Below are 9,968 nucleotides of genomic sequence, written 5' to 3'. Positions count from 1 at the left end.
AGATTTATTGCTATTACTGTTATTGGATCTGGACACGCATGTTGATTATTGTAAGCTTAGACAAGAGGTAATAAGAGTTTATTCACTTTACACTCAAAAATATGGATTTTTCTGCATTATATTGTATAAAACTGCATGGGATTATTGTGCCCATTGATAGCTTGCTAGATTTTATTCTGAACTTGGCAATATATGTTTGAAATTATCTATAAATTGTTGAGACTATGGAAGATGACTTTTTTGTGGTTCAATACTTTTTAAGCATGCGTGGCTTTGAAAAATGAATTGTTACATAGTTGTTTCTTTCCAAACGTGCCTATGTACTTGTTTTGGAAATTGGTTGTGATGCAATTGTAGGGAACATAAAGAAAATATTGATATGGTGGTTGTGATTATAGATATATGTATTGTTATTTCATCACGTAGTAAGCCACCACCAAAGATCATGTAATTGGCATTTCTTATTAGGATCCAATTGTGAGATATTAGGGTAGCTCTTTTTAATGAGGAAAGTCCAAACTTGTAGGCTATACATTTTGGACTAAGTGAATCCCTAAGTTAGGCTCCATACTCACAGGATAAGGTGGACGGGAGGTATAAGGGAGGGTTTGATATTGAGTTTTGATACCTCAATTTTCATGAAAAAATAGTATTCCTCAATTAGTGAAAGTGTTTGTGAACTAATATTATGAAATATATTATTTATGTATACATGAATTATGAAATGAGTTTTTGAACTGATTTGCTAGTGTATTGTGAATATCTATTTATTATTGAGACATTAGGTCTTATTTGCTATCCATTATCATTTTCAGGTGAGTCGTCTAATAGAGTTATGGGGAAGGCACAGAACAATGACCTTGAGCTCCTTGTTCTATATAGTTTGGTGCATGTGGTACTTGTTTTTATTATTTTGTTGCCATGGCCTATGATTTATTTGTAAATATATTACTTTAAATAAATGTGAGATTCGATTCAAATCATTGAAATTGTTTAAGATAAGGGTTTGTTGTTGGGTTGAAAATTTTTTGAAAACAAACATGAAAGTGGAGATTTTGGGCTGAACTCATGTTATTCAAATGGTTATATTCAATTTACAATGTGATTTGTTTTGGATACTGTTGTGGAAATTTCTGTGCTTGTTTTGGACTATTAGTTGGGCTTTAAATGTACTAAGCCTGGTGGTGATTGTTATTAGAATCCTTGTTGTTTTGTTTAATAGATTTTTTAAAAAGTAAATTGGAAATATTGATAAAGACATTTTGATTTCTTTGAAATTGTTGTGAAAAATGTGGTGTAATTTTGCGTGTCACATGAGTTATGGGATTAAACTAGAATTCCCAAACTTTTCATGGGACCATAGAGTGGTAATTTTGGAAATCATAGACACAAATTGTAAATAATTCTGGCACTTAGTCGCATTTCGTACGAAGTTTGTTTAATTGAAGCCCAAACTTCCTTCAAATACGAGGCCTTAAAATTGACCCAGTTCGTTACCTTTTTGTTTATTTGGTCACCTAGCATTCTGGGCCCAGAAGGTTTAAAGGCCCATAACGCAGGCCTCTTCTTCCTCCCTCATCCGGATCCCTAGAACCCGATCCTAATGAGTGAGGCAACCCGGTTTGTTTGAAGAGCGAAGTCGCGAACCAGGTACGTCCAGGGGTGACCTCCGGCGAGTCTGCAGTGGCGAACAAAGCAGTGCATGTGCCACGAACTTCAAGCAGCGAAGACTTGAAGCACAGCAGTCCATGTGCCGCAAACAAGTAGTGTTCTCTGACGACCCCGATGGGAGGAGCTACTTGACAGCAAAGCCTCACGGCAGTGAAGAGCGGCGGACTCAGTAGAAGAAGTGAAGCCTCGAACCAGGAGCCCTCGTGACGTTTCCAGCGTTCTCGACAGCGGCGAAGACTGCGGAACAAGTAGCATCGAGAACCAGTAGCTGCAATAGCGAGTTTGGTTTGGGTGCAGCATCAGGACCCGGCTTCGGTGCTCATCGTCCAGACCATTCAGATTTAAATTTTAATCTGAATGGTCCTGATATTTTTAATTTTAGTTTTAATTTTAATTTTAATTTTAATTTCATATTTTATAAAAATAAAATTTAAATTTTTTTAATAAATATATTTATCATGAATCTAAACAGTATTGATTCAATTTAAAATTCTGAGTAATTTAATTTAATATTATAATTTTTATAAATTAACTATTTAAATAGACTCTGAATAAGCCCGATTCAATATTAAATTCTTTAATAATTTTTTATTTTTATTTTATTTTAATAAATATAAAATTAAAATTAAAATTAAAACTTTAAATCTAGACCTTACAGGTAAAAATTTAATATTAAATTTAGACTGTCTAGAATATATTTAGATAGTTAATTTGTGAAAATTATAACATTAAATTGAATCATTTAAATGAAATCAGTACTGTCTAGATTGATGATGAATATATTTATAAAAAATTATAAATTTTATTTTTATAAAATATAAAATTAAAATTAAAATTAAAAAGATTTGGACCATTCAGATTAAAATCTGAATGGTCCAGATCTTGTTGGACGATGAGCACCACGGTGCTCAAAAGCTTGCTGAGCACCGAAACCGATTCCATTGTATCATGTTACTAATACAGGATTGAAACATTTAGATTTTAATTTTAACAGTTTAAATTTAAATTATTATTATTATATTTATTATATTTTTTTTAAATTAAAAATTTATAAAAATTATAAAATAATTTTAAAAATTTTTTTATTTTTAATATGGTATAAATTTAATTTTAAGGGTTCAATTTAATATTAAAATTAAAAGAATGACAATTAAATTTTAAAAAAATAATGACAATTAGGTTTTAAATAATTTTTTAAAAAAATTAATTATAAATATTAATTTAAATAGTTACAAATTTAAAAGTTTTAATAATAAGGGAAAATTACAGCAAAGGACTGTTAGAGGAATTTATTTACAGACAAGTATCAAATAATTCTAAAATTATGCTGAAATATCAAGGGACCAAAACAAAATTTATTTTTAATGTGAAAAAATAAAATTGCCCCTCAATTTAAAAGTAAAAAAAAGAAAACTCCTCAGTCACTAGTCACCGGAGCTTCTTGTCAATGACAAGAAAATAGCCTCTTATTAAATTATCAATGAAAACTTATCAAAGAAATTTAATATGGAGTAATTTTTATAAATGTTTACTTATTTTTATTATTAAAATTTTACATGTCAAAAGCTCATAGAAACTTGTTATTTTGCCAAAATTTTCTTGTCAAGTTATCAAGAGAAATTTTCAAAGCTAGTAACTGGGTTTGTCATTTTATAAATAGTTACTTATTAAATTATCGATGGGGACTTATCAAAGAAATTTAATATAGAGTTGTTTTAATGAATTTTTACTTTTTTTATTTCTAAAATTTTACATGTCAAAAGCTTATATAAACTTATTATTTTACAAAAAATTTCTTGTTAAGTTATCAAGAGAAATTTTTAAAGCTGGTAACGAGATTTGTTATTTCACAAATGGCTACTTGTTAAATTGCTAATAGGAACTTGTCATTCTTGATAATAAAAATAAGTAAGCATTTATAAAAATCAGTGTGTATTAAATTTTTTAACAAGTCCCATTAGTAGTTTAATAAGTAACCATTTATAAAATAACAAGTAACCATTGAGCTCCTGATAAAGGTTGGTATGAAAAGTTGAAACAGAGTTAAGTATATATATATATATAACTTTGCATTATATAATTGAAAGGATTTGTCACCTAGTGGCAAGCAATCCTTTTGGTGGCCAAGAGGATGTGGGTTCAAACCCCACCTTGGTCACCTTAGAAAAAAAAATAGCCTGCCTCCCTCACTGGTCCGGTGATCGACATTAGAGCTCCGATTGTAGTCTGGCTACCACTGCTGAAGCTCGGATGGCTAGTTCGACAGGGTGGTTGGTGGCTGAAGAGTTTTTTTTAATTGAGGGCAATTTTATCTTTTCACATTAAAATTTAATTATGCTTTAGTCCCTCGATCCTATAGCATAATTTCAATACTATTTGATACTTGTCTATAAATAGATTCTTCTAGCAGTCATTAACTGTAATTTTTCCTAATTATAAATATGATATTTAAATTTTAAATAAAATAATTAATTTATAATTTAAATTTTTATGTATAATTATTTAAATTGATATTTATAATTTATTTTATAAAAAATTTTGCCAAAAATTTTATTCTTATTAATTGATTCTTTTGAGCCTTTATTATCATTCTTCCCATTGAAAATTATGTTCAATGATATTCACTTTGTCAGTCATGATTCATGAAGGATTTGGCTTCGAGTCAAAATATCCTTGGATCTCACCCACGTTTGAAACCGATCACAATCATAGAAAGACAAGATTTACTGTAGCTGTAAAAAACTTTTAATTTTTTTTTTGCTAGGTGAAAAAACTCAATTTTAGTTTTAAAGCTGAGTCAACACAAATCATTTATCATAATCAACAATCTAAAATATATCATATGAGTCAAAACAAAATCATATAGATATTAGATTCAAACTCATTCAATTCAACTACAAATTATATAATTTGAACCACGCTACGTGTTTTATATGTCTTAATCAATCATATAAATAAATGAATTTAAATCGTCTAAAATTGATATTGGTGAACTTATGTGAAATTTTTATTTTAAGAAAGAGAGAGAATATTTTATATTTTATAAAATAATAAAGTGAACAAAAATATTAAAAAAAGAAAAATTTATATAAATTCATCGATCTCAATTTTAAAAAATTTAAATTATAAATAAATAGAGTTAATAGGTAAATCAATTAAATATGAGTTCACAATTACCTCGAGTATAGGCAAACCCACAACATGCTATGTTGTTAGCAAGTAGAAAAATGAAAGCTACTTGAATCGTGTCGGAGAACACTGTCCTTGAGAACTATTCTAACACACTGGTATGGTGGACCGGCAGCTCTCCAAGATTACACAAGCACATCTTGCAAGTGAACATGGGCACAGAATAGCAAATACTAAAATTATAACCTAGACGAACTAGAACATAGCAAAAGGAAAAGGAGAGAAGAGCCTCGAAAACTCAAGAGGCAGGCACTCTCGTTCTGTCCTATGCATGCCTATATATAGGCCAAGGTTTTGGACATGAACATTGGGCATTCAACCACCAGAATAATGGACCATTAAGCCTCGGTTACACACTCATAAACTAGCATAAACCTCAATTATGCACACATAATTTTCATTAAGCACTGAGCCGTTAGGGGGACAACACAGTAATGAAGCTTGATTAAAAAATCCATTTAAGAATTTTCTTGAAGGCTAAAAACAGTTGAGGTTCAAATTTAAATTTGAATCAGTCAAAAAATAAGGTTTTCTAGTAAGCTCGTTTAAATAAATAATTATTTATTTTTTGTAAAAATAATTTGGTAAAAGGAACCCAATACCTCTTGAACTCTTACGCAGGGAGCGAATCAACTATTTTCTACTGCGATTGTCCTGAGTTGGCCTATTTCATGCACGCAAGCTCACTTCTCCTCTAAGCCCATATTATTAGCCCATTTCATTCTTTAGTATTTATATACTAGGAGCTCTCTTCATTTAGACAACATGGGACTTCTTTTGACACACACACACAGACACAATTACTGCAACAATCCCCCACATGTGTCAAAAGGATCTACTCTCATTTAAGTTATTTACATGGAGGAAAATCACTTTGAATTTGGTGTCTTTCAACTTGAACCCAAACCTAGACCAATAAAATTTAGTACACAAAAAAGTCGGTATAACTTTGTTATTGAACTAACAGATCTTGAGTGTGTACTAGAGGTCTTATTAATTGAATTGTACCCCTACAGTCTCTACTGTTAATAATGATTTTGCACATTATTAGCCATGTGTGTACTTGGTTTTAACAAATACTTTAGAGGTGTTGCCACAATCTCATAGGAGCAGCCCCATTTCACGTTTATATAGATGTTTTCATCAAGTATATCTACAATGAATACACAATCCATAAGGACTATGAAAATATTAAGAGCTTCCTCTCATCCTCCATTTAATGCATTCTAGCACTTTCTTAAGACATAGGAAGGGACAAAAATTGAGTGCTAGCAAAACTAACAAGTGACTTGTTCTTATCCATTGAACTTTTTTCATGGGATCTTCAATCACAAAGGTTAGGTTACCATTATCGTAAATTTCAAACAGGCTTAAATTCCATTCCACTTGACATTTCAATAATAAATTTCTTCCCCAAAGGCTTAGTTAACGAATCTACTAGATTTAACTCTAATCTTACATAATCGATTGAGATGACCTCATTTTTGAGTACCTCCCTTATAATATTATATCTTAATTAAATATGTCTACTTTTGCCATTAAAGGTCTTATTTTTAGCCATTGCTATTGTAGATTGGCTATCATAATGTAAAGACATTGATAGTGTGGGCTTTTCACCTATTGGAATGCTCAATAAGAAGTTTTTTAACCACTTAGTCTCAGTTCCAGCAAGCCCTATGGCAATAAATTGAGAATCCCTTGAGGATTTTGTATTGATTATTTGTTTTGTAGACTTCCATGTTATTGCACCACTACCAAGAGTGAATATATAACTACTAATGGACTTTGTCTCTTCTAAATCTAAGATCTAATTAGCATCACTGTATCCTTTTAATACAGTAGGAATCTACTACATAATATACTATAATTCATGATACATCTCAAATATCTCAAGACTTTTACCAGAGCCTCCCAGTGTTTATTGTCTGAACAGTAGGTATATCTGCTCAACCTGTCTACAACATAGGCTATATCAAGCCTAGTAAAATTCATCAAATGCAACAGACTCCTAATAATCTGTACATATTTAGATTGAGCAACTAGGTCACCCTTGTGCTTTTTTAATTGCACACTCAAATCATAAGGAATACTCAGAGGAGCATCTTCAAGATATCTAAACTTTTAAGAATTTTCTCAACATAATGCTATTGGAAAAGTAAAATCCTATTATCATTTCTTATTATCTTTACACCCAATATTACATTAACTTCACCCATATCTTTCATATCAAAATTTAAAAAGAGAAGATTTTTTGTTTCATTAACAACACATATATTAGAGCTAAAAATTAGCATGTCATCCACATACAAGCATATAATCACACAATCATTATTCACAAGCTTTGTACAAACACATCTTTCTACTTCAATAGTAAAAACACACCATTTGTCAAAACTTGATCAAGTTTTTCATGTCATTGCTTAGGTGCTTGTTGCAAGCCATACAAAGATTTGATAAGTTTACAAACTTTATTTTCTTACCCAAGAATCACATATCCCTTAGGTTGCACCATATAAATCTCTTCTTCCAAATCACCATTTAAAAACATTATTTTAACATTCATTTAGTAAACAAAAAGCTTGTAAATTGAAGCCAAAGCAAAAGGAATTCTTATAAAAGAAATTCCAGTCATAGGAAAAAAATATGTCATAATAATTAATATTTTCTTTTTGAGTAAAACCCTTGGCTACAAGCGTTGCTTTATATTTATTGATTGAACCATGTAGAAAATATTTTTTCTTAAAAATCTATTTACACCCAATAGCCTTTACTCCTTGAGAAAAATATGCTAAAATCTAAGTTTTATTTTTCTTTAAGGACTCAATTTCATTTTCAATTGCTTCTTTTCAAAACTTAGCATCAGAAGAAGAAACAATTTCATAAAAATTTAATGGTTCATCATGCACTAAATAAGTATAAAAATAATCTTTGAAACTCATTTCTTTTCTTTGTCTTTTACTTCTCCTTAAAATCAAATCCTCATTTGAATTTTATTCATACTCAAAATTTCAATAAGTTTAGAAACACGCTCAATTTTTAAGGAAAAAATATGTTCAAAAAATTTAGTATTCTTAGTCTCAACAATTATGTCTTAGTCCAAAACAACACTTTTCAAAACTAAAAATTGATAAGCTGCACTTTGTTCAGCATATCCAATAAACATGCAATTAGAAGTTTTAGAACTAATTTTTCTCTTTTTAGAATCAGGAAATAAAAATTTTGCAAGATACCCCCATGCTTTCAAATATTTTAAATTTAGGGTAAATTCTTTTCACAATTCATAAGGTGTTTTCTCTGTTTTCTTATAAGGTATCCTATTTTGTTAAAAACATGCAGACAAAATAGCTTCACCTCACAGGTTATCAGGCATAGAAGAACTCACAAGCAAAGCATTCATCATCTCTTTTAATGTTCTATTTTTTCTTTCTACAACACCATTAGACTTGTGTCACACCCCAATACTAAGAGTATGACTGGCATGGAATATTAGATAAACTCATATTTCATAAGCCTTGACTATCAAAATATTAAGCTAAAATATCAATATTTAGTTTACGTATATAATTATGAAGTTTGTAAAATCTTAAATATCTTATAGAAATTTTGGCAGAATTTTTCCTATAATTTGAACCTCCCAAAATTTCCAAAATAGCAAAACCTGTCAACCAATTCAGAAAAGGAGACTAGCACCACACCAACAGATTATATATCAATAAAATAAAACTAGGATCTAACTATAGTATATGTGGAGTGCTAAACTAAAATTTTCCTAATACAAAATATATTTATATCCAAGGTAACTACCTTATGCTTCGATAGTTCCAAAAGGTAACATAGCCCTTCAATGTTTATTCGGAGGTGCAGGGTCAATTATAATATTTGAGACCAAAGAAATTTTTCTGGTGAGGAACGCCCCAATTTATAGTTGAAGGAAACAATGAAAAGTATATCAATGAATCAATAACTAGGTAAATGCATAACCCATAAGCATATAAATCAAAATAAAATTTATTAAAAGTTCAAATTTCATTTCCTTCTATTTTTTTTATAAATTTCTACACATACTTAAACTTCTTGGGATATATCATTCAATATAAAATTTATATAAAGTAAAAATAGCAATTTGCTTTTAGAGACCAAATTTAAAGAAAACCAATTTCAAAATTCATTCTTTAATGGGACTTAATCAGAATGATTAACAAGCGTGGACACATAGTCCACAAGGGTAAATAACTAACAAGCGCGGCTTAAAGCCACAAAATAATCAAGCACGGTTAGAAACCGTGAAACAAGCGTAGGCACGAAGCCCACGAAACAAGCGTGAGTACGATGCTCACGAATATCCATCCCTCCGTTCCACGTGCGTTGGCCTGCACATAGGACTAGCACCTCCTACAAGCACCCTACTAGCTAGGTGTACCATGGCACGCCAAGGGCTAACGGAACTGCCGTTAGCAACCAGCATTCTAAACTTAGTCCCCTTGATTAAAATCAAGCGTGCATAAATCTAAAAAATTCACTTTGAAATCATTCTTTTCAAAATGTAAGATTCAACTGTCAACTTTCCTTTTTAACATTTTTTTTCTATGCACGAATCACCTTAAAAACATATTTTAAATCAAATATAACATTTGAACAATAGAATTAATTTGAATAGATAACCAATTCATTACATATTAGATATAATAGTATAACTTCTTGATAAAATAGAATAATTTCAATAAAATCCTATTTGAATAAAAATAAGATAAATAGAGAGAACTATATAAATTATAGAGAGAATAATAGCAAAGACTTAAGCAAAGTATTAAATAAAGATATTTTAAGGAAAAAAATTAATATAATTGGGACACACTCACGCACCTGAGGGATTTTAAAGAATTCTACAGCTTCTTCTCTTAACTTTTCACTTTAATTCTAGTGATGCCCTTAATTTTCTTGATAAGTAAATCATAATCCTACAATTATTTATCAAGTAGTTTTCAAGTCAAATCCAAGAACGAGCACTTTAATTTAAAAATAACCACCATACTATTATGTTCAAACATAATTTCTTAAATCTTTCTCATCAATAATACAAATTTTCAACCCAAAATATAAACTTCTCA

Source organism: Prosopis cineraria, unplaced genomic scaffold, assembly GCF_029017545.1.
Source record: "Prosopis cineraria cultivar Desert tree isolate PC_DT_omini unplaced genomic scaffold, ASM2901754v1 PC95, whole genome shotgun sequence".
Taxonomy (NCBI): domain Eukaryota; kingdom Viridiplantae; phylum Streptophyta; class Magnoliopsida; order Fabales; family Fabaceae; genus Prosopis; species Prosopis cineraria.
The sequence above is the reverse complement of the archived record's forward strand: the minus strand, read 5'-3'. Positions refer to the sequence as shown.